Genomic DNA, 26,254 nt, shown 5'->3' on the forward strand with positions numbered 1-26,254 from the left:
CATGAGCTAGGTTCATGCGTAGATGTCTTCTCGACTAGAACACAAAAGTTTTTGTGGGCGGTGATGTGCGTTTTGCTGCCCTCCTTAGTCTTTTCTTGATTCCGCGGTATTGTTGGATTGAAGCGGTTGGACCGACATTACTCGTACGCTTACGAGAGACTGGTTTCATCGCTACGAGTAACCCCGTTGCTCAAAGATGACTGGCAAGTGTCGGTTTCTCCAACTTTAGTTGAATCGGATTTGACCGAGGAGGTCCTTGGATGAGGTTAAATAGCAACTCATATATCTCCGTTGTGGTGTTTGCGTAAGTAAGATGCGATCCTACTAGATACCCATGGTCACCACGTAAAACACGCAACAACAAAATTAGAGGACGTCTAACTTGTTTTTGCAGGGTATGCTTGTGATGTGATATGGCCAACGTTGTGATGTGATATATTGGATGTATGAGATGATCATGTTGTAATAGATAATATCGACTTGCACGTCGATGGTAAGGCAACCGGCAGGAGCCATAGGGTTGTCTTTATAACTAACGTTTGTGCTTGCAGATGCGTTTACTATTTTGCTAGGACGTAGCTTTAGTAGTAATAGCATGAGTAGCACGACAACCCCGATGGCGACACGTTGATGGAGATCATGGTGTGACGCCGGTGACAAGAAGATCGTGCCGGTGCTTTGGTGATGGAGATCAAGAAGCACGTGATGATGGCCATATCATGTCACTTATAAATTGCATGTGATGTTAATCCTTTTATGCACCTTATTTTGCTTAGAACGATGGTAGCATTATGAGGTGATATCTCACTAAAATTTCAAGACGAAATTGTGTTCTCCCCGACTGTGCACCGTTGCTACAGTTCGTCGTTTTGAGACACCATGTGATGATCGGGTGTGATAGACTCAACGTTCACATACAACGGGTGCAAAACAGTTGCGCACGCGGAACACTCGGGTTAAGCTTGACGAGCCTAGCATGTGCAGACATGGCCTCGGAACACATGAGACCGAAACGTCAAGCATGAATCGTATAGTTGATATGATTAGCATAGAGATGCTTACCACTGAAACTATTCTCGACTCACGTGATGATCGGACTTGAGATAGTGGATTTGGATCATGTACCACTCAAATGACTAGAGAGATGTACTTTTTGAGTGGGAGTTCTTAAGTAATATGATTAATTGAACTAATTGTCATGAACATAGTCTAATGGTCTTTGCGAATTATGATGTAGCTTGCGCTATAGCTCTACTGTTTTATATGTTCCTAGAGAAAATTTAGTTGAAAGTTGATAGTAGCAAACTTTGCAGACTGAGTCTGTAAAACCGAGGATTGTCCTCGTTGCTGCACAGAAGGCTTATGTCCTTAATGCACCACTCGGTGTGCTGCACCTCGAGCGTCGTCTGTGGATGCTGTGAACATCCGACATACACGTCTCTGATGACTACACGATAGTTCAGTACAAAAATACTTAATGGCTTAGAAGCAAGGCGCCGAAAACGTTGTAAAACGTCACGGAACATAAGTGATGTTCTAAAGAGATGAAATTGTGATTTCATGCTTGTGCCCTTGTTAAGAGGTACGAGACCTCCGACAAGATTCTTTGTCCACAAAGCACAGGAGAAAAGGCTCAATCGTTGAGCATGTGCTCAGATTGTCTGAGTACGACAATCGCTTGAATCAAGTGGGAGTTAATCTTCCAGATGAGATAGTGATAGTTCTCCAAAGTCACTGCCACCAAGCTGTGAGAGCTTCGTGATGAACTATAACATATCAAGGATACATACAATGATCCTTGAGCGATTCGCGATGTTTGACACTGCGAAAGTAGAAATCAAGAAGGAGCATCAATAGTTGATGGTTTGTAAAACCACTAAGTTTCAAGAAAGGCAATGGCTAGAAGGGATACTTCGTGAAACGGCAAAACAATTGCTGCACTAATGAAGAGACCCAAGATTAAACCCAAACCCGAGACTAAGTGCTTCTGTAATGAGGGGAACAATCACTGAGGCGGAGCAACTCAAGATACTTGGTAGATAAGAAGGCTGGCAAAAGTCGAAAGAAGTGTATTTGATATACATGATGTTGATGTGTACTTTACTAGTACTCCTAGTAGCACGAGGGTATTGGATACCGGTTCGGTTGCTAAGTGATTAGTGACGCGAAATGAAAGCTACGGCATAAACGGAGACTAGCTAAAGGCGAGGTGACGATACGTGTTGGAAGTATTTCCAAGGTTGATATGATCAAAACGTCGCACGCTCCCTCTACCATCAGGATTGGTTTTAAACCTAAATAATTGTTATTTGGTTCTTGCCTTAAGCATGAACATGATTGGATCGTGTTTATTGCAATACGATTATTCATTTAAAGAGAATAATGGTTACTCTATTTTCTTGAATATTCACCTTCAATGGTTTATTGAATCTCGATCGTAGTGTTACACATGTTCATGATATTTGTGCCAAAAGATACGAGTTAATGATGATAGTACCACTTACTTGTGGCACTGCCGCTTGAGTCATGTTAGTATAAATTGCATGAAGAGGCTCCATGCTGATGGATCTTTGTACTCACCTGATTTCGAATCACTAGTGACATGCAAATCATACCACATGAGCAAGGCCTTGTTTTCATTGAGATGAAATGAGATAGTAACTTGTTGGAAGTGATACATTTTGATGTATGCAGTCCAATGGGTGCTGAGGCACGCAGTGGATATCATTATGTTCTTACTTCACTGACGATTTGAGTAGATACAGGAGTATTTACTTAATGAATCACAAGTCTGAAATGTTGAAAAGTTCAATTCCGTTTCAGAGTGAAGTTCGTCGTAACAAGAGGATAAACTGTCTACGATATGATCATGGAAATGAATATCTGAGTTATGAGTTTTGGTACGCAGTTAAGACAATGTGGAAATTGTTTCGCAGTTCATGCCACCTGGAACATCATAGTGTGATGATGTGTCTGAACGTCATAGCCACGCACTATTTGGTATGGTGCATACTATGATATCTCTTATCGAATTACCACTATCGTTTATGGGTTATGCATTAGAGACAACCGCACTCACTTTAAATAGGGCACCGCGTATTTCCGTTGAGATGACACAGTATAGACTGAGGTTTAGAGAAATCTAAACTGTTGTTTCTTGAAAGTTTGGGGCTTCGACACTTATGTGAAAAAGATTCAGTCTGATAAGATCGAACCCAAAGTGGATAAATGCATCTTCATAGGATATCCAAAACAGTTGGGTACATCTCCTCTCTTAGATCTGAAAGCAAAGTGTTTGTTTCTAGAAACGGATCCTTTCTCGAGGAAAGTTTTCTCTCAAAAGAATTGAGTGGGAGGGTAGTAGAACTTGATGAGGTTATTGAACCATCACTTCAACCAGTGTGTAGCAGGGCGCAGGAAGTTGTTCCTGTGGCGCCTACACCAATTGAAGTGGAAGCTGATGATGGTGATCATTGAGCTTCGAATCAGGTTACTACAAACCTCGTAGGTCGACAAGGTCGCGTACTGCTGCAGAGTAGTACGGTAACCCTGTCTTGGAGGTCATGTTGTTGAGCAACAGTGAACCTACGAGTTATAGAGAAAGCGATGGTGGGCCCAGATTCCGACAAATGGCTGGAAGCCATGAAATCCGAGAGAGGATCCATGTGTGAAAACAAAGTGTAGACTTTGGTAGAACTACTTGATGGTCATAGGACTATTGAGTAAAATGGATCTTTAAAAGAAGACAGACGCTGATGGTGATAAGTCACTATTAAGAAAAGCTCGACTTGTCGCAAAGATGTTTTCGACAAGATCAAACAGTTGACTATGATAAGACTTTCTCACTCGTAGCGATGTTGAAAGTCTATTAGAATTATGTTAGTAGTTGTTGCATTATTTATGAAATATTGCACGTAGGATGTCAAAACATTGTTTTCTCGACGGTTTCCTTGAGCAAACATTGTATGTGATACAACCAGGAGGTTTTGTCGATCCTAAAGATACTAGAAAGTATGCAAGCTCCAGTGATCCTTCAATGGACTGGTGCAAGCATCTCGGAGTTGGAATATACACTTTGATGATATGATCAAAGATTTTGGGTTTGTACAAGGTTTATGAGAAACTTGTATTTCCAAAGAAGTGAGTGGGAGCACTATAGAATTTCTGATAAGTATATGTGGTTGACATATTGTGGATCAGAAGTAATGTAGAATTTCTGTAAAGCATACAAGGTTGTTTGAAAGGAGTTTTTCAAAGGAATACCTGGATTGAGCTACTTGAACATTGAGCATCAAAGATCTATGGAGATAGATCAAAAGTGCTTAATGAAAGTTTCAATAAGATGCATGCCTTGACAAGTTTTTGAAGGAGTTCAAAGTAGATCAGCAAAGAAGGAGTTCTTGGTTGCATTGTAAAGGTGTGAATTTGAGTAAGACTCAAAACCCGACCACGGCAGAATAAAGAGAATAGATGAAGGTCGTCTTCTATGCCTTAGCCGTAGAATCTAAAGTCTGCCATGCTGTGTACCGCACCTGATGTGTGCCTTGACTCAAAGTCTGTTGAGAGGTACAGAGAGTGATCCATGATTGAATCACTAGTAGCGGTCAAAATTTATCCTTAGTAACTAATGGACTAAGGAATTTTTTCTCGATTATGGAGGTGGTTAAAGAGTTCGTCGTAAAAGGTTACGTCGATGCAAGCTTTGACACTAATCCGAATAACTATGAGTAGTGAAACGGATTCGTATAGTAGAGTAGATATTTGGAGCATTTCCGAATAGCACGTAGTAGCAGAAACTATAAGATGACATAAAGATTTGTAAAGAATGCACGGATCTGAAAGTTTCAGAACCGTTGACTAAAACCTCTCTCACGAACAAGACGTGATCAGACCCCATAACTATATGGGTGTTGGATTCATTGGAATCACATGGTGATGTGAACTAGATTATTGACTCTAGTGCAAGTGGGAGACTATTGGAAATATGCCCTTGAGGCAATAATAAATTATTTAATATTATATTTCTTAGTTCATGATAATCGTTTATTATCCATGCTATAATTGTATTGATTGGAAACACAATACTTGTGTGGATACATAGACAAAACACTGTCCCTAGTAAGCCTCTAGTTGACTAGCTCGTTGATCAAAGATGGTCAAGGTTTCCTGGCTATAGGCAAGTGTTGTCACTTGATAACGGGATCACATCATTAGGAGAATCATGTGATGGACTAGACCCAAACTAATAGACGTAGCATGTTGATCGTGTCATTTTGTTGCTACTGTTTTCTGCGTGTCAAGTATTTGTTCCTATGACCATGAGATCATATAACTCACAGACACCGGAGGAATGCTTTGTGTGTATCAAACGTCGCAACGTAACTGGATGACTATAAAGATGCTCTACAGGTATCTCCAAAGGTGTTCGTTGAGTTAGTATGGATCAAGACTGGGATTTGTCACTCCGTATGACGGAGAGGTATCTCGGGGCCCACTCGGTAATACAACATCACACACAAGCCTTGCAAGCAATGTGACTTAGTGTAAGTTGCGGGATCTTGTATTACGGAACGAGTAAAGAGACTTGCCGGTAAACGAGATTGAAATAGGTATGCGGATACTAACGATCGAATCTCGGGCAAGTAATATACCGAAGGATAAAGGGAATGACATACGGGATTATATGAATCCTTGGCACTAAGGTTCAAACGATAAGATCTTCGTAGAATATGTAGGATCCAATATGGGCATCCAGGTCCCGCTATTGGATATTGACCGAGGAGTCTCTCGGGTCATGTCTACATAGTTCTCGAACCCGCAGGGTCTGCACACTTAAGGTTCGACGTTGTTTTATGCGTATTTGAGTTATATGGTTGGTTACCGAATGTTGTTCGGAGTCCCGGATGAGATCACGGACGTCACGAGGGTTTCCGGAATGGTCCGGAAACGAAGATTGATATATAGGATGACCTCATTTGGTTACCGGAAGGTTTTCGTGCATTACCGGAAAAGTTTCGGGCTCATCGGTAGTGTACCGGGAGAGCCGGGAGGGGTGCCGGGGACCATCGGGAGGGGTGTCACGCCCCAAGGGGTCTCATGGGCTATGGGAAGAGATAAACCAGCCCCTAGTGGGCTGGAATAAGTTCCCACTAAGGCCCATAAGGTTTGAGAAGGAAAAAACACAAGGTGGAAAGAGTTTCCAAGTGGGAAGGTGGAATCCTACTCCAAGTAGGATTGGAGTAGGACTCCTCCACCTCCAATTTCGGCCAAAACTTTAGGTTTTGAGGCTGCCTCCTCCCCTCCCTCCCACCTATATATATGGAGGTTTTAGGGCTGATTTGAGACGACTTTTCCACGGCAGCCCGACCACATACCTCCACGGTTTTTCCTCTAGATCGCGTTTCTGCGGAGCTCGGGCGGAGCCCTGCTGAAACAAGGTCATCACCAACCTCCGGAGCGCCATCACGCTGCCGGAGAACTCTTCTACCTCTCCGTTTCTCTTGCTGGATCAAGAAGGCCGAGATCATCGTCGAGCTGTACGTGTGCTGAACGCGGAGGTGCCGTCCGTTCGGTACTAGATCGTGGGACTGATCGCGGGATTGTTCGCGGGGCGGATCGAGGGACGTGAGGACGTTCCACTACATCAACCGCGTTCACTAACGCTTCTTCTGTACGATCTACAAGGGTACGTAGATCACTCATCCCCTCTCGTAGATGGACATCACCATGATAGGTCTTCGTGCGCGTAGGAAATTTTTTGTCTCCCATGCGACGTTCCCCAACACCACCTATCAGAACCATGCCAAAAATCGCCGTGTCAACCTCATGTGTTTCATCTCCCTACCTTACTCCTCTAGTTTACACTTGCATGTTTTACTTTCCGCTGCTGTACTATTAGAATTGCATGTGTAGGGTGTACTTGAGTTGTTATAACTGTCGTAGCTCCTCTCAAGTAAAATTGGGAAAAGGCAAAAAAATTATCTTGTCAAGTAGTCTAATCACCCCTCTCTAGACATACTTTCGATCCTACATCATCGAATGGCCAAAAAGGGTGAAAACATTAGGCACTAGACATCCCCAACATGGGTTGAAGATGATGGTGTAGCACGATCCTTGGATATTTTTGCAAAAGGGCCTGTTGCAGTGCCATTACGATATGTTTGTGCTGGCGAAGAAGTGACATCTTCAGCTTCATCATTAGCAAGATTGACGTGAATGGATGATGATTAAGAAGAATAGTCACTGTGTTCGAGGGAAGGCATCTTGCGCCACCTCTCCGTGTCAGGAGGAGGAGCACATATTCTGAATTGTTTGTCGAAGCCATCCTCACGTAGATCATCCTCAGGAGCCAACATTGTCAATGTCTTCCAGGAACCTCGGCAAGTCTGATGGGCAACAAAGGTGTTCTTGGTGGAGAGATTGTGAATATGATTTATATCTGTGACAAGGGAATGCATTTGTCTTCAAGTACACTCGTGGTAACAATCCTTCTTCTGAATAAGAGAAACTAGAAGCTCTCGATCACTCGGCAGAGTGCTCGCAATACCTTCAGTTGAAGTGGCACTTGGCTCTGGACGGAGAATTGATCCAATTAGCCTTGCACTGGCTCGATCATATGGAATGAGACGCCCTCGAGTGTGAGGAGTTCCACTTGTGCCTTCAATAATGGGTTCTTGCTCTTGGATGGGTAAATGTCTTCATGTATGACTTCCATATCTGGAAGATATATTCCATGGTTGCGTGCATAGGGCTGATATCTTGTATTTGTTCTCTGCTTAATGAAGCACATGATCCATCATGCATAGATCTTGGGTTCAAAGAGATTGATGCCATTTGCAGCTAGGTTGCGCAAAAATAAGTCTTGAAGATTGAACCCGATGCCATAGGCGATGTTCTAGATCAAGGTCTTCAATGCCCTTCCAGCTTGCGTGAATACGAATGCCCCTTGATTGTCCATATAGTATGGCGAAGAATGTGATAAATCGTCTTCAGCGGATACTGAAGATCCTCAACGAAGAATGTTGTGGGCAATTTTGTGTCTCGCGCCAAAGGCTTCATAATTGTTAACATTGCACACATGTTGGGCTCATGCATTTGGAAGATGCTTCTTGTGGATACATCATAAGTAGCCGATTTAGGAGGGCGATCTTTGCGTGATGCAACAAGTGGAGTGGTGGCAAAGATCCATACCAGGAGCTTTAATATGCTCATCACGGATCATGAAGTCCATAGCCCATGTCTTCATATCTCTCCCAAAGCCAGACATGTGGAGAGTTGCATAAAATTTAAGAATGAGTTCCTCATTCCAATATTCATGATCAACCACGAAGGGTAACATTCCAACATCTTGAAGACAATCAAGGGCCTGAACAAAACAAGGAATACCACTAATGGCTTCAGAGCTTAGATGTTTGTGTAGAAAGATCTTGCTCTTCCCATAGAGCACAGATGTGTAGTATTGGTGTTGGGTAATTCTCCAGAAGCTATCAGACTGAATCTTCTATGCTTGTAGGGATTCTAGTTAGAGTCAAGGAATGTTGTATTGAGTCTCAAGCACTTGACACTGAAGACAAGAGGACGTGTCGGTCCTTGTTGTCGAAGACTTGGAAGCGCGGGCATGGGATTCATAACTCTGGGGCGACGATGATGTTGAATTCATATCCTTGGTGACAGAACAAGCCTTGTCCATGTTGTTGACACCATATCCCTGTCACAGCCCAAGTTTGCCTTGCTTGCCATTGCATTTCATGCATGCCTTCAAATTTCATTGAATCTGGAAATGGAAGTGATCAAGCCAAATGAGTTGAAATTGACAAAAAGGCAATAAAAATATTACCTTAAAAGGAACCAGAAAAATGTTCCAAACATTTGGGAAAATAGTGACAGGGAATAAATTTGTCAAACCAAATTTCTAAGTCACAGGAACTTATGAACATGAATTTTGATTGGATTAAATAACTGTTTGGAATGGAGTTATTTTGTTTTCTTTAAAATAAAAGTTTCAAAAATGTTGAAACTATTTTGTGGCATTGATTATTTTTATTACTGTCACATAATACTATTTTATGATTTTAAAAAAATGATTAATTTTTTTATTAAAATCCTAAATCTAAATGCCAGAAAGAAAATAAAACAAAATAGAAAAAAGGAGAGAGAGAAACTAACCTGTGCTCACCTGCTGGCCCAGCCCACCAAGGGGGTTTTCCCCTGTCGTCTCCCTCCTCCTGCCAGAAGGCAGGGGAGAAGATGAGCACGACGCCGAGGCCAGGTGCGCCACCTCCTCCCTACCTGCCTGTCCCTCCTAGCCAGCGCGATGCCTCACCCCGTGCGTTGTTTTTCTTCCTCCCCCGAGCCTCTCTCTCTCTCCCTTATCTCTCCCCCCTCTGCTCTTCTCCTTCCGCCATGGCCAAGCTCGGCTCGAGCTCACTGGCGCTTCCCTGACCCCTACTAGGCCTCCCCGAGCAGCCCATCCCCTTCGCCATGACGTGCCGCCCCTCCCCGTCGAACGATCCAAGCCGAAGCCCCCTGTATCGCCGCTGCCATCGTCGTCCTCACCGCCGGCCACCGGACAACCTCGCCGTCGATTCGCTCGACTCAGGCTGTCCCCGAGGTCGCCGTCTGCTCCAATCGAATCCCTGTGAGCCGCCGGACGCATCCCCCTCCCCTTGTCGATCTCCCCTTCCTCCCACCATGCTAGCTGCTGGAGCCGAAGCCCCTGCCGCCGGCCATGGTGTCGTCGTGGTTAGCAACCCTGAGAGCCACTGCCGAGCACCCCGGCGTGCTCAGTGAGCTCTCCTGAAGCCGTAGCCGTCCCAATCTCTTCCTCCCGTGCCTCCTAGCACTGGCCTCGCCGTGGCCGAGCTTCGGCAGCCGCCGTGGCTCATCGCCGGGGCTACTCCGATGACCTAGCCCCCCCTTCGAGCCCCCTGCACGATGCGGTCGAGCCTGGGATTCACCCCAGTGCTTTCAGCGCATCTAACCGAGCCCCATAGGCCGTTTTAGAGCATCTCCGACGAGCCTCCGCCAAGCCCGTGGTCGCCGCCGGCCAGGCTCCGGTAGCCCTGACGTGGCTAGCGATTAGCCAGTACTAACCCCCCCCCCCAGAGCCACTGACACAGGGCCCCACGCGTGGGTCAAACCCCACTTAGTGCGGGTCAGCGCCGGATTAGCACCTGGGTCACTGACCAGTGGACCCCACTGGTCAGGTTTGACCTAGCCCAGGCGTAGTTGACTGCTGACGCAATGCTGATGCAGTGCTGACACAGTAATTGATTTCCTATTATAAAATAAATCCAAGAAATTGCTAAAACTTGTAAAAATCATAGAAATTAAAATATAACTCGGATGAAAATAATTTATATATGAAAAAGTATCATAAAAATCCAAGGAATCTGATTATGGCATTTTCATGCATGTTTGAAAAAGTTAACATCACCAAATAGGCAAAATGGTGAATAGGATAAATTTCATAATTAGTTTGGAGATGGAATTTGATACTTATTTGAATTCCACTTCAATTGTTATGACCAAACATTGGTCAATGCAAATCAGTACCTCAAAATACAAACCCCATGCATGTTCGAACAATTTGTTATGAGCATCAGGTCGAATCAATTATAAGGGTACTTGGAAAGATACCCGGCTTGAAGTGATGTTTGAATCCTAATTCAAACCAACTTCAACTTAAGAAATGATAGCCACATTAGCCCTGGCACCTTTCATTCCTTGTCTTGAGCATGCATCATAGTGTTTCATTTCCGTGAAGTAATTGTTTTTCTTTCTTGTCTGTCGGTGTTGTTCCCCCTCGGTAAACGATGTTTTCGACGATGTGATCGTTGACATTGATGAAGACTCATTGCTATCTTCAGACGTGTCAGGCAAGCAAACCCCCTTGAGAATATTGAAATAAACCCACTCTCTCGCTCCTGCTCTCTTTTACTGCATTAGGGAAAACACGACTCAACTATACATGTTAACGGTAGTTGAACCCATTCCTTTGCATGACCTGATTTTGTCACAGTAAATAGTTGAAACCACTTAGCATGAGTAGCAACTGCTTGAGCCTTGTTGTGCTTACTCATCCATGCTTGTTTACAATGCCTGATATGCTTAGAGTCATGTCGGGTCTGATCCATCTGGATGATGAATCGGAATGGTTGTGTTCATGTCCTACAGTGTGGGAGTAAAAGTGTGAATCCGATTTGGTAAAGGTAGCGATGAGAGGCCATGTAGGAGTACATGGTGGGTTGTCTCATTGGGACCGTCCTTAAGAACTGAGTTCTGTGTATGTTATCCAAGACAAGATACTACCATGCATTGGGCCCTGAAATATGACCCCGCTCGACTTATTAATTGCCTAGATCTCTGTCCAGGAGTTGCAATTAGTTTCTGGTGTTTGTAGGAAAAGTGTTGGCGGCCATGTTTAGCTCTGCCCGACGGGGTAGGCTTCTCTGCGGTAGATACACACTGGCACGGTGTACCAAGTGGCACCCGGATGGTGGGCTTGGGAACCCTGCGCACATCGTTTGGGGCCGTAGAGGAAACCTCGGCCGGACGTCCTTGCGGGTCGTGGCCGACACCCACGCCAGTGCTTCCGCTTGAAGGTTGCCGAGATGCATGACGTGCATATGGTGCTAAGTGGTGAGAGCATGTGTGAAGAAGTATACCCCTGCAGGGTGATTCAATCTGTTCGAATAGCCGCGTCCTCGGATATGGACTACTTGGAAACATTACGTAGTACATTGACAATTTAAATGGATACTCTAAAACATCCAAGATAAGTGTGAGTGCTATGGAAGGCCTTCTCGTAGGGAGACGAGAGTGTATCCATAGTGGTGTATTGAATTGGTGAATATGTGGACTCATGTGCGTTATCCCACCTCAAAGAAAGAACTTGTAGTCGTAGTACAGGTTAGCCAAGAGTCAAAGCTGGCTTGCTGCAATCAAACCCCACATTCCTTTCATTGAAACAAGATGCATATGTAGATAGTTTTGATGTAAGACTTGCTGAGTACCTTCGTACTCACGGTTGATTTATTTATGTTTTTGCAGAGAAGACTTAGACTCATTTAAAGGTTCTACGCGATGTGTTCGACGTTGACCGGAATAGATTGGGGATCCCAGACAGAGGTCTGGCTCCTTTGGTAGGGTCGTAGTAGCTTTTTAGGCTCTTCCAGCCACTTTTAGTAGATGTCTGTACCCAGACATGATTTGCTTCCGCTTGTTGTTTGTATGACTTGAGTGTCGGGTCACGAGACCCCTGTTTGTAATATCACACTATGTTGATTCTTATGAGTCTTTAATAAATGCTTGAGTCATAGAGTTATGTTGTGATGCCATGTTGTATCTACACATATCGTGCATAATGTGTGTATGTTTGAAATGCATTATATGTGTGGGATTCGACACCTAGTTGTGTGCCTTTAGTAGTACTCTTTACAGGGAAATGCCTCTTTGTGCTTCTATCGAGCCCTGGTAGCTTGCTACTGCTCTAGACACATTGATTGACCGGCGTGTATCCTTCTTTGCTGCTGTGTCTGTCCCCTTGGGGAAATGTCATGCAGTGTAATGGAGTCCTTGTAGCTTGCTACGACTCGTCTACACACGCTGATGACCGACACCTGCTTTGCTGGGTTATGTATGCCTGTTCCTGTACGGATGTACCTCTTGGGTTTATAACTAGTCATGTCGACCCGGGTTCTTTGTCGTTTGAACGCTAGCAACATATTCATATACGTGAGCCAAAATACGCAAACGGTCCCGGCCAAGGTAAGGTGGCAGCCGTGGAGTTTATCGTGCGTGAGACCGAAAGTGATGTGATGTGTTACATGCTGGGTTCTTATGACCTAGGATCGGGGTCCCGACAATCCCCTTCCCTATTATGATCCAGGACAATGTTTTTTGAATTGTCGTCAGTCGGTGGCGTAGTAGGAACATGAGGACCATCATGAGATGGAGCATTTGATTCGACTTTAGTGATTGTTGTGGGTTGTGGTTGTGGAGGTGCAACAACATTATCACCAGCAATGTCTTCACATGCTTTGGCTTCATTCTCAGGTTGTTCAGGAGCAAAAGCTTCAAGCTTGGGAATCTCCTCGACTAATGCAGTCGGAGCAACATGCACTTCATCTTCAGGTATGCTTTGCATTGGAGATATAACTGGTTGTGGTCCTCTATGAAGTTGTTTGAGTGGCGATGCATGATCAGAGGTTTCAACTTCCATGGCTTCAAATGGAGACTTGGGTGATCGTAGTATGAGAGTTGAAAAAGAGTAGCCGAAGTGCTAGGACTAGCTTCAGACACGATTGGCCTTGGAGGGTGCCAATGTCCACATATTCACTGTCATCTCGCACTGGCGGTGATACTAGTGGTGCATCAATTTGAGGCTTGGGTTTAGGATATTTTTCAACGTGTCTTCAGCAGGAGAAATGTCTTCAAGAGTCTTAGCTGCGATGGGTTCAACAACTGGGATATGTTCAGTGGTTAGAGCCTTTGTGGTAGTAGACTCATGAAGAATGATGCATCTATCAGCATTTTCTGGCGCAGGAGGAGCCATGGAGAAAGGCATCACTAGCAGGGGCTCCTCACGAGCTCGTGGAGTGGTAGAGGGAACTTGAGGGGGCTTGGGAACTTGGGCCGAGCTTTAAGATTTTGTCTTCTTTGTCTTTAGCTTCTTTGTAGTTTGAGTTTCAGTAGCTGGCACATATTTGTGTTTTATAGCTTCATCCTTAGCTTGTTTTGTTTTCTTCCTGGACGCAATAAAGGAAGGAGGAGGCGTCCTTGTGCCAGAGATGCTAGATGGGAAGATAATTATAGGCCTGGCTTGCCTTGATGGTGCGGACTGTCTTGAAGACGTAGAAGCTTATCTTGACCTCTCAATTGGGTTAAGTGGTGGCTGGCCAAGCACTTTTCTCTTCAGCATCCCATTGTGAGCTTGAAACATTTTTGTAGATTCTTCTTTAGACTCTCTAGGGTCCTTTAATGGCTTCACGTCGCTGCCCAAAATTTTCTTTTAAGCTTCCGATGAAGAGCTGATAGCCATGTATCTGCTCTACTGTGAGCTTGTGTACATTGTTTTTGAAAAGAGCATTTTCATGGCGATCTTGTCACCCTGTTGCACAACCTTTTGAGAAACGGTTAGTTCTTCATTCACCATCCCTTGGAAGGTGACACTTAGCCTAATGGGAAGCTGAAGGGTATCAATGGTGAGAGAGGGGTCAGCAAACCATTCATCAATAAACTGGTTGAGTATGTTTGCATCAAATAGAGGAAAGTCTTTAAGATGTTTGGCCTCTTCCTCCTTTTGCTAAATAAGCTTCGCCAGGCCTTCACCGTCAAACTCATCATGTGATATTTCAACCATTTTAGCAACATCCATCAAGGAAACGGATGGCTTTGGTCCATAAGGAGCAACATGTTTTCTCTTTAGTCTCCGATTGGTACGAGATTCATCCTTAGTTTCAGCTAGTTCAACTGTCCTTGATCGCGAAGCCTGAGGTGTTGTGGAAATTTGGTTTGAAGCCTTTGAAACCTTAGGCTTTGAAGCCTTTGTTTACTCCATTGGTTTCGGATCATTAATAGGAGTCTGATCTTCCTCCTTAGATGTTTCATCAGTCACACAACATCCAAGAATGCTAGAGGGATTTGGATGCTTTGGCATTGGAGGCCAGACCATGCACATGAATAAACCAATCTTGATGGCATCATCCATTGTCTTCGGATGCAGATTTCTGTAGACAATGTCAGTCCAGGGAGCCTCTTCCGCATTCTTCTTAACATAGTCAGCAGTGAGACAGTGATAATAGAACCATTCTTGTACCCAATACCTTCGGATCCATTGGATCCTGTTCTTGTGCTGTTGATAGCTCTCTTCAGGATTAGACTTGTATTGTTCTTATAGTGCAGGTGGAAGATCTTTGGCACTGTTCAGACATCTTTATCTTCCTCCTTTCTTAGGAGTTCCATATGTCGCCATAGTCTTAGACTTAGGCAAAAGCTTCGCGGATTGGTGCAAGTAAGAGGTGGCTCCAGGTGAATCCAGATTTATCTGCAAATAGTCTACAAATGAATTCAGACTATATGGTCGAAGAGATTCTGTCACGGACATCTAGCTGTGAAAGAATTAGATATGTGAGGGGAATAGAAGAGGTCATATGCATTCTAAGATATTGAAGATAAAACATAGTCTAAAGATATTGACCTCATTCACCTAAACATAGTCTAAAGACTTTCACTTTTTCTGAAGACAAAGTGGTTTCATACTTGTGCAAGTCCAAAAATTCGCACAAATGAGAAGTCAACCCATATTTTCAACATAAGTAAAAGCATTGAGCACATATACATGGATGTTTGAGTGTTCTGCAAGAGACAGTAAAAAAAATAGCATTGAATATATGTGGTAACTTTTCGGATCAAAGGAATGGTAAAAAAAACTGAACTTTATTTACCATAGTGAAGAACATGAAGAACAACTTGACGAAGGGGAGAGGCAAAGTAGTTCAATTTTTCACACCCTAACTTGGTGGTGACATATAGCTATGGTGGTGGCGAGACGAGCATAGTCACGGCCGACGTGAGTACGATAACGAAGAAGACACGTCAGCTAAACGTCTCTCCTCCTCTGAGGATGAAATCCAGTGGTGGGGCTAGGGTTTAGAGCTCAAGAGCAGAGGTTGGGAGATCAGAGTAACAATTGAGAGGGGGGCAAGTATTTATAAGGAGGGGTGGAACAGGGACATCCAATTGTTTTGGACGGATATGCCCTGGACTCTTCGACTTAGTGGGTCATGTGGCATGCATGCAACACATCTAACAACCAACTACCACTAAATTGTAGTGATGTGCATGGGAATAGTTGAGATAAGGGCGACAAAAGATAAGGGTGAAATTTTAATCATTTTGTTGGAATTCTCTTTGACAGACAAGGATACTATGAAGATAATCAACACGTGTCAATTAGAATGCATATGACTGGAGTTGAATAGTTTTAGGAGAGATAAGCATAGATGAGGTTTCAGGGTACGATCACATTTGCCTACATAAAATTCAAATATATAGCTATAAGCAAGATGCTATAGATGACTGAACTCCATAATGTCTCATATGATAAATTCAAATGATAAGTGTTCAAGTTCTAAGACAAACATATTTTCTTGAAGACATAGATAAAATGAGGATAAAAGTAATGTCTTCACGAGAGGTTCGTTGCGTTTCACACCATATAAGAATGTTGGACCCAGACACGACACACAATTATCGTGGCGCTCTCTAGTCATATTCTTCATTAATTTATTCACACTTAGAGTGTATATCTTCATGTGTTGAAGACATGTGTTACTTCATGTGTTATGCACGAAAGTTATCAAAGTGCATAAGCGTTAGGATGTAAGTCCATTTACTAGACATTTGAGGATTCTAAGATATTTATCTCACACTGCAACTTGTAGAATCTCTTCTCATCCAAAGGCTTCATGAGTATATTAGCCAATTGCTCTTCTATCTTCACCTGCTCGACGACGATGTCTCCCTTCAACACATGATCACGAAGGAAATGATGATGTATCTGAATGTGCTATGTCTTCGAGTGTTGTACTAGCTTGTGGGCGATCTTGATGGCACTCTCATTGTCATAGTAGAGTGGTACTTTCTTCTTGTTGATGTTGTAGTCCTAGAGGGTATGCTTCATCCAGGGAAGTTGTGTACAATGGGCGCGAGTAGCAATGCATTATGTTTAAGAATTAAAGAGTGAGACGCGGTTATGCTTATTTGAAGACCAACATACAAGAGATTGACCCACAAAGTGACATGTGTGTGGTGTGGACTTGCGATCAACTCTATATCCATCACAATCATAATCGGAGTAGCCAATGATTTCAAAGTCCGAGCCCTTTGGATACCATAATCCTAGAGTTGGGATGTGAGCCAAATATCGAAGTATACGCTTCACCATAAGGTTATGTGACTCCTTTGGCGTCGCTTGGAATCGGGCTCACATGCAAACGCTAAGCATTATACCTGTTCTAGATGCACACGGGTACAATAAAGAGCCAATCATGGAATGATATACCTTATGATTCAAATCTTTACCATTTTCATTTGTGCAGAGGTGACTGTTTGTTCGCATTGGCGTCTTGTATCCCTTGCATTCATTCAGGCCAAATTCTTGAGATAGTCTCTAAGATACTTCTCCTGAGTTACAAAGATGTCATTTGGTTGTTGATGAATCTAAAGCCCTAGAAAGAACTTTAGATCTCCCATCATCTACATATGATATTGCTATTGCATCATCAAGTTAAACTCATCACTATATTGATTGTTAGTACAACCGAATATAATGTCATCCACATAGATTTTTCATACAAACAATTCACCATCATATGGTTCAGTGAGTAGAGTGGGATTGACTAAACTATGTTTGAAGCCTTTCTCCTTGAGAAATTCCTTGAGGGTGTCATACTAGGCCCTTGATGCTTGCTTGAGTCACACAATGCCTTGGTGAGCCGGTAGACCATGTCAGGATGTTTTGGATCTTCAAACCTTGGTGGTTGAGCAACATATACTTCTTCCTCAATTTTACCATTGAGGAATGCACTTTTGACATCCATTTGATATGATCATATATCATAGTGGTTATTAATACGTCCATTTTGCATCATGTTTTGCTACTGTTATTTATAGTGTTTTTATGCATTATACCACTTTATGTTGTAATTCTAATTCCTTTTCTCTCATAATCTGCAAGGTTTACACCAAGAGGGAGAATGTCGGTACGTGGAATTCTGGACCTGAAAAAGCTACGTCAGAGATAACCATTCTGCACACCTCCAAATGGGCTGAAACTTCATGAGGAATTTTTACGGAACTAGGGTGCGCCAGCCCCCCTAGCACGGCCTGGTGGGTAGTGGACCACCTAGCCCACTTCTAGCGACCATCTTCTGTAATATATTCACTCTTGACCTAAAACAAATATCAAGAGATGACTATCAGGATGGAGCGCCGCCGTCTCGAGGTGGAACTCGGCCATGAGCACTTTTGCCCTCCGGCGGAGTGATTCCGCGAGAGGAACTTCCCTCTCGGAAGGGGAAATCGAGGCCATCGTCATCACCAGCAACCCTCTCATCTTGGGGAGGCCAATCTTCATCAACATCTTTAACAACACGATCTCCTCTCAAAACCCTAGTTCATCCCTTGTGCTCAATCTTGTACTGGAACCTCAAATTGGTACCTGGGGGTGACTAGTAGTGTTGATTACATCTTGTAGCTCATGCTTTGTGGTTTATTTGGTGGAAGATTATATGTTCAGATCCAATATGCTATTTAATACCTCTCTGATCATGAGAATGTTTATCACTTGTGAGTAGTTACTTTTCTTCTTGAGGCCACGGGAGAAGTCATGTTGCAAGTAGTCATGTGAAGTTGGAATTCGTTTGATATTTTGATATTATGACTGTTGTGATTCCCTTAGTGATGTTATGTGTGTTGGGAAACGTTGCATGGAAACAAAAAATTCCTAGGCACAAGCAATACATATCCATGGTGATGATCATCAATGAGAGGGGAGAGTGAATCTACATACCCTTGTAGATCACTAAGCGGAAGCGTATATAACACGGTTGATGTAGTGGAACATCTTCGTGATCCAAATCGCAGCTCGTCCCGTGATCTCATCACGATCCATCCCGATCTAGTGCCGAACGGACGACACCACCGTATTCAACACACGTACAGCTCGATGACGATCCCTGCCTTCTTTATCCAGCAAGAGGGGTGGAGAGGTAGATGAGTTCTCCAACGTGGCGGCATGGTGGTGGTGGTGGTGAACTATTCCAACAGGGCTTCGCCTAAGCGTTGCTCAAACTAGACTAGAGGAGAAACGGATCTAGAGAGAGGGCATCACGTGGCTGATTGTTGTGTCTCTAAAACCCTCAAAACCTCTAGTATATATAGGAGGAGAGAAGAGGAGGCAGCCTTGGCCCCTACTCCAAGGAGAAGGGGTCGACCGAACCATAGAAGAGTCCACCTTCCCTTGTGGGAAGGTGGACTACTTTGGGAGGACTCCTCCTTCCCTTCCTTTTAAAGTTCTTTTACATTTTATCTCCTCTCCTATCCGCATGGGCCATTGAGAGAGGCTCTGGCCAGCCCATCAAGGGCTGGTCCACCTCCTCTCACAGCCCATAAGGATCTTGGGTCATCACACCCCTCCCAGTGGTCCTCCGGCACCCTCCCAACACTCCCGGTACACTACTGATGAGCCCAAAACTTTTCCAGTGACCAAAACATGACTTCCTATATATCAATCTTTACCTCTGAACCATTCCGGAGCTACCCTGATGTCTAGGATCTCATCCAGTACTCCGAACAACCTACAGTCACCAACACCTATAACTCAACTATACCGAAACGTCACCGAACCTTAAGTGTGTAGAACCTATGGGTTCGAGAACTATGCAGACGTGACTTGAGACACTCTTCGGTCAGTAACCAATAGTGGGACCTAGATGTCCATTCTGGCACCGACATATTCTACGAAGATCTATATCGATTGAACCTCTATGTCAAGGATTCAGTTCATCCCGTATGTTGTTCCCTTTGTCCTTCGGTATGTTACTTGCCCGAGATTCCATCGTCGGTATCTCCATACCTAGCTAGTTCAATCTCGTTACCGGCAAGTCTCTTTACACGTTCCGTTATACAAGATCACGTGACTAACTCCTTAGTCACATTGCTTGCAAGGCTTGTTGTGATGTTGTATTACCGAGTGGGCCCCGAGATACCTCTCCTTAACACGGAGTGACAAATCCAAGTCTTGATCCATGCCAACCCAACAGACACCTTCGGAGATACCTGTAGAGCACCTTTATACTCACCCAATAATGTTGCTACGTTTTATACATACAAGGTATTCCTCCGGTGTCCGGGAGTTGCATGATCTCCTGGTCATAGGAACAAATACATTGACATGCAAAAAACAATAGCAATAAACTGACACGATCATATGCTACGTTTATAGTTTGAGTCTTGTCCATCCCATCATTCTTCTAATGATGTGATCCCATTATCAAGTGACAACACTTGTCTATGTCCAGGAAACCTTGACCATCTTCGATCAACGAGCTAGTCAACTAGAGGCTCACTAGGGACAGTGTGTTGTCTATGTATCCACACATGTATTTGAGTTTCCAATCAATACAATTCTAGCATGGATAATAAACAATTATCATGAAGAAGGAAATATAATAATAACCAATTTAATATTGCCCCTAGGGCATATTTCCAAAAATGTGAACATCGACAACATAACACTTCACCATCTTCCTGCCTAAGGGAATGCATTGCAGAGTAGTTATTATATAGTGGGTTGCGAGAGTGACAGAAACTTAAACCCAAGTTTATGCGCTATTTCAGAAGGGGCTGATTTGGATCCCTATGTTTAATGCTATGGTTAGAATTCATTCTTAATATTTTTCTCATAGTTGAGGATGCTTGCAGGAGGGTTAATCAGAAGTGGGAGGCTTGTTCAAGTAATAACAACACCCAAGCAATGGTCCACCCACATATCAAATTATCAAAGTACCGAATGCGAATAACCCCGACATGACGAAAGTGACTAGATGAAGTTCCCGTGTGCCCTCAAGAATGCTTTGCCTATTATAAGAAACTATTTCGGCTTGTCCTTTGCCACAAAAGGATTGGGCTACCTTTCTACAAATATTGCTACTATTTCTACTCGTTACTTGTTACAGTTGTCTTGCTATCAAACCACTTGTTATTGCAATTTTAGTGCTTGCAGAAATTACCTTGCTAAAAACTGTTTGTCATTTCCTTCTGCTCATTGTTGGGATCAACATTCTTACTTATTGAAAGGACTATAATTGATCCCCTATACTTGTGGGTCATCAAGACACTTTTGTGGTGCCGTTGCAGCATAATTTGTTTAGGAAAAAATTATATTACGCACTAAAATTCACTGTCACTTGTCACTATGGAAAGTAATCCTTTGAGAGGTTTGTTCGGGGTATCTTCACCTCGACCAAAAACACCAAGTGTTGTCCCTCAACCTATTGAACCTATTGAAAATGTTTATTATGAAATTCCTTCTAGTATGATAGAGAAACTGGTAGCTAATCCTGATGTAGGAGATGGAACAAAACATCCCGATATGCATGTAATCTATGTGGATGAAGTTTGTGGATTATTTAAGCTTGGAGGTTTATCTGGAGATGAAGTTAAGAAGAAGGTTTTCCCTTTATCTTGGGGGTGGGGGGAAAGCATTGACATGGTATAGGCTATGTGATCATAAACGATTTTGGAACTGGAATCGATTGCAATTGGAGTTTCATCAAAAAAATTATCATATGCATCTTGTTCATCATGATCAGCATTTATCTATAATTTTTGGCCTCGTGAAGGAGAAACTATTGCTCTAGCTTGGGGTAGGCTAAAGTTAATCTTATATTCATGCCCCAATCATGAGCCCCCGAGAGAAATTATTATGCATAACTTTTATGCTCGACTTTCTTGTAATGATCAAACCATGCTCGATACTTCTTGTTCTGGTTCTTTTATGAAGAAGACTATTGAATTCAGGTGGGATCTTTTGGAAACAATTAAATGCAGCTCTGAAGATTGGGAACTCGACGAAGGTAAAGAGTCATGTATAAAACTTGAGTTTCATCGTGTTAAACCTTTTACGAATACCAATTCTTTCAATGATTTTAGCCCTAAATATGGACTTGACTCTCAGATAGTAGCCTCATTTTATGAAACCTTTGCTACTCATGTTGATCTCCCTGAAGAGAAATGGTTTAAATATCATCCACCTATTAAACAAAAATTTTAAAAACCAATTAAAGTTGAGGATGAAACTATCATTTACAATGCTGACCCTGTTGTGCCTGCTGCTTACATTGAGAAACCACATTTCCCAGTTAGGATAAAGGAACATGCTAAAGCTTCAACCATGGTTAACAAAAGTTATGTTAGAACAACCAACCCTCTGAGGAAACCAAGGTAGAACCTAGTATTTCTATGGTTAAAGATCTCTTGGTCGGTAATATTGATGTCATGTTACTTATTTATGTGATGAAGTTGCTAGAAGTGCCAAACCTAATACTAAAGATAAAAATAGACCCGTTGTTGGCATGCTTGTCGTCTCAGTCAAAATAGGAGATCATTGTTACCATTGTTTACGTGATATGGGCGATAATGTTAGAGCTATTCCTTTTACCTTATATCAAGAAATTATGCATGAGATAGCACCCGCTGAAATAGAATACATAGATGTTACTATTGAACTTGCTAATAGAGACACCATCACACCATGTGGGATTGTTAGAGATGTTGAAGTCTTGTGTGGAAAAGTAAAATACCCTACTGATTTTTGAGTACTTGGCTCAGCACAAGATGATTTTTGTTCCATAATATTTGGTAGAGCCTTCTTGAAGACTGTAAATGGTCAAATAGATTGCAAAAAGGAAACTATTAGTGTCAATTTTAGTGGTATGTCTCATGAGTTTAATTTCTCCAAGTTCAGTAGGCATCCTCGTGATAAAGAATTGCCTAGTAAAGATAAAGTAATTGGTATTGCTTCTATGCCATTCCTCCTACTGATCCATTAGATCAATATTTGCTAGACCATGAAAATGATATGTTATGAGTGAAAGAAATGAAATAGATAATATGTTCTTTGAGAAAAATCCTATCCTTAAACACAACTTGCATGTTAAAACTCTAGGAGGTCCTCCTCCACCCAAGGGTGATCCTGTGTTTGAATTAAAGCAATTATCTAACACTTTGAAATATGCTTATCTTGACGAAAAGAAGATATATCATGTTATTATCAGTGCTAACCTTACAAAACATGAAGAAGAAAGATTGTTAAAAACGTTAAGGTAGCACCGATGTGCTATTGGGTATACTCTTGATGATCTTAAGGGCATTAGTCCCACTCTCTGTCGCACAAGATTAATATGGAACTAGATGCTAAACCCATTGTTGATCACCAAGTAAGACTGAATTCCAAAATAAAAATAAGTGGTAAGAAATGAAATATTAAAGCTTCTAGAAGTAGGTACAATTTATCCCATAGCTGATTATAGATGGGTAAGTCCCGTTCATTGTGTTCCTAAGAAAGGAGGTATTACTGTTGTCCCTAATGATAGAAATGAACTCATTCCACAAAGAATTGCGAGGGGCTATAGAATGGTAATTGATTTTGAAAAATTAAACAAAGCTACTAGAAAAGATCATTATCCTTTACCTTTCATAGACCAAATGCTAGAAAGATTATCGAAGCACACACATTTTTTGCTTTCTAGATGGTTATTCTGTTTTTTCTCAAATACCTGTGTCACAACCTGATCAATAGAAAACCACCTTTTACTTGCCCTTTTGGAACCTATGCGTGTAGATGTATGCCTTTCGGATTATGAAATCACCTGCTACCTTTCAAAGATGTATGACTGCTATATTCTCTGATTTTTGTGAAAATATTGTTGAGATTTTCATGGATGATTCTTCTGTTTATGGAACTTATTTTGATGATTGCTTAACAAACCTTGATTGAGTTTTGCAGAGATGTGAGCAAACTAACCTTGTCTTGAATTGGGAGAAGTGACACATTATGGTAAATGCAGGTATTGCATTGGGTCATAAAATTTCTGAACGAGGCATTGAGGTGGATAAGGCTAAAGTTGATGATATTAAGAAGATGTCATGTCCTAAAGATATTGAAGGTATCCATACTTTCCTTGGTCATGCTGGTTTCTATAGGAGGTTTATTAAAGAGTTCTCTAAAATTTCTAGACCTCTTTCCAGAAGGATGTTCCTTTCATTTTTGATGATGATTGTGTACAAGCCTTTGAAACACTTAAGAAAGCCTTCACTTCCGCACCTATTGTTCAACCACGTGATTGGAAATTGCCTTTTGAAATTATGTGCAATGCTAGTTATTATAATGTTGGTGATGTTCTAGGACAAAGAGTTTATAAGAAATTGAATGTTATCCATTATGCTAGTAAAACTCTAGGTAGTGCCCAGAGAAATTATGCTACCACTAAAATGAATTCTTAGCAGTTGTATTTTCTTTTGATATTTTTAGATATTACATTGTTGATTCTAAAGTAATTGTTCACATTAATCATGCTGCTATTAAGTATCTTATGGAAAAGAAAGGTCCTAAGCCTAGACTTATTAGGTGGGTTCTTTTGCTGCAAGAAGTTGATTTGCATATCATCGATAGGAAAGGAGCAGAGAACCCCGCAGGTGATAACTTGTCTAGGTTAGAAAATGTTCTTGAAGACCCACTACCTATTGATGATAAGCTTCCCTGATGAACAACTAGTTGTGGTCAATGTTTCTCATAACACACCATGGTTTGCTGATTATGCTAACTACACTGTTGCTAAATACATACTACCTAGTTTCACCTACCAGCAAAAGAAAAAAAATACTTTTTTGATTTAATACATTACTTTTGGGATGACCCAGATCATTATAAAGAGGGAGTAGATGGTATTATTAGACGTTGTATACCTGAGCATGAACAGGAACAAATCCTTCGGAAGTGTCACTCCGAGGCTTATGGAGGACACCATGCGGGAGATAGAACTGCACACAAGGTATTACAATCTGGATTTTATTGGCCTACTCTTTTCAAAGATGCTCGTAAGTTTGTTTTATCTTGTGATGAATGTCAAAGAATTGGTAATATTAGTAGATTTTAAGAAATGTCTATGAATTATTCACTTGTTATTGAACCATTTGATGTTTGGGGATTTGATTATATGGGACATTTTCCTTCCTCTAATTGGTATACACATATTTTGGTTGTTGTTGATTATGTCACTAAGTGGGTAGAAGCTATTCCAACCAGTAATGCTGATCACAACACCTCTATTAAAATGCTTAAGGAAGTTATTTTCCCACGTTTTGGACTCCCTAGATACTTAATGACTAATGGTGGTTCACATTTTATTCATGGTCATTTTCGTAAGTTGCTTGCTAGATATGATGTTAACCATAGAATTGCATCTCCCTATCATCCTCAATCTAGTGGTCAAGTGGAGTTAACAAATAGAGAAATAATATTAATATTGGAAAAGAGTGTCCATACGTCCCGAAAGAAATGTTCTAAGAAATTAGATGATGCATTGTGGGCCTACAGAATAACTTATAAAAATCCTATGGGTATGTCTCCTTATAAAATGTTTTATGGAAAAGCATGTCATTTACCTCTTGAGTTAGAACATAAAGCTTATTGGAAAATTAAAGAACTCAACTGTGATTTCAACCTTGATGGTGAAAAGAGGTTATTTGATATTAGCTCATTAGATGAATGGAGAATCGAAGCATATGAAAATGCCAAACTATTCAAAGAAAAAGTTAAAATATGGCATGAAAAAGTTAAAAAGAATCCAAGAGCGAGAATTCAAAGTCGGTGAATATGTTCTATTGTACAATTCTCGTCTTAGATTTTTCGCAAGAAAACTTCTCTCCAAATGGGAAGGACCATATGTCATCGCGGAAGTTTAACGGTCTCGAGCTATTAAGATCAATAATCCTGAAGGCACTAACCCAAAGGTGGTGAATGGACAGAGAATAAAGCACTATATTTCAGGTATACCTATTAATGTTGAAACAAATATATTTGAAATCATGACACCGGAGGAATACGTAAAGGAGACCTTCTAAAACTCTCGAGAACCCTTGGAAGGAAGAGGTATGTGATACTGTAAGTAAACGGACTCCAAAAAATCCGCAAAAATATTTTCTGTTAGCATTGGAATAATAGAAAAATTAGGAAATTGATAAACACACGGGAAGGCAACCCAGGTGCCCACTAGGCACGAGGGCGCGTTAGCCCCACCACGCGCGCCCTGGTGGGTAGTGGGCCCCTTGGGCACCTTCCTGGCTCCATCTTCTTGTAGGGCAAGTATTATTTTTATATATATTGCAATGATTTGGCTCTAGTACCACGGAGAAATCCTCTGTTCTTGTTTTGTGCTTTTTCCTCACAGATATGAAATTATGCCATCTCAAGATTAGGAGGGAGAGAGCTATGTCGCTGATTACATCACAAACTCCAAGGTCTATAGAGAGGTGGATCACTATGGCTGGACTACGGAGGAGGAGGAAGACGAAGATATGAAGTAAGCAAAGGAGGATAACTCCGAGGAAGAGGAAGATCCACAGCCTCAACTCGGTGATATGCACGTGGAATTCAAGAAGCCAAGCCTCCCTAACAAGTACAAACCTA

The sequence above is a fragment of the Hordeum vulgare genome, chromosome 7H (assembly GCF_904849725.1).
Source record: "Hordeum vulgare subsp. vulgare chromosome 7H, MorexV3_pseudomolecules_assembly, whole genome shotgun sequence".
In the NCBI taxonomy this organism is placed as follows: Eukaryota; Viridiplantae; Streptophyta; class Magnoliopsida; order Poales; family Poaceae; genus Hordeum; species Hordeum vulgare.